The sequence below is a fragment of the Priapulus caudatus genome, unplaced genomic scaffold (genome assembly GCF_000485595.1).
Source record: "Priapulus caudatus unplaced genomic scaffold, Priapulus_caudatus-5.0.1 Scaffold64, whole genome shotgun sequence".
NCBI classification, from domain to species: Eukaryota; Metazoa; Priapulida; class Priapulimorpha; order Priapulimorphida; family Priapulidae; genus Priapulus; species Priapulus caudatus.
The window spans coordinates 1-309 of record NW_014577125.1 but is presented as its reverse complement, the minus strand read 5'-3'; positions in this window follow the sequence as shown (position 1 = coordinate 309).

Below are 309 nucleotides of genomic sequence, written 5' to 3'. Positions count from 1 at the left end.
TTCCTCCTTCATACCCCCACACCACCATCTTCCTCCTTCATACCCCTACACCACCATCTTCCTCCTTCATACCCCCACACCACCATCTTCCTCCTTCATACCCCCACACCACCATCTTCCTCCTTCATACCCCCACACCACCATCTTCCTCCTTCATACCCCCACACCACCATCTTCCTCCTTCATACCCCCACACCACCATCTTCGGGATAAAATATACCGGCGATCTAAACACGCGAAATATATATTCAGGATGCATTCAGAAGTGGAAACCCTCACACGTAGGCATGCTAATATATATATATATAT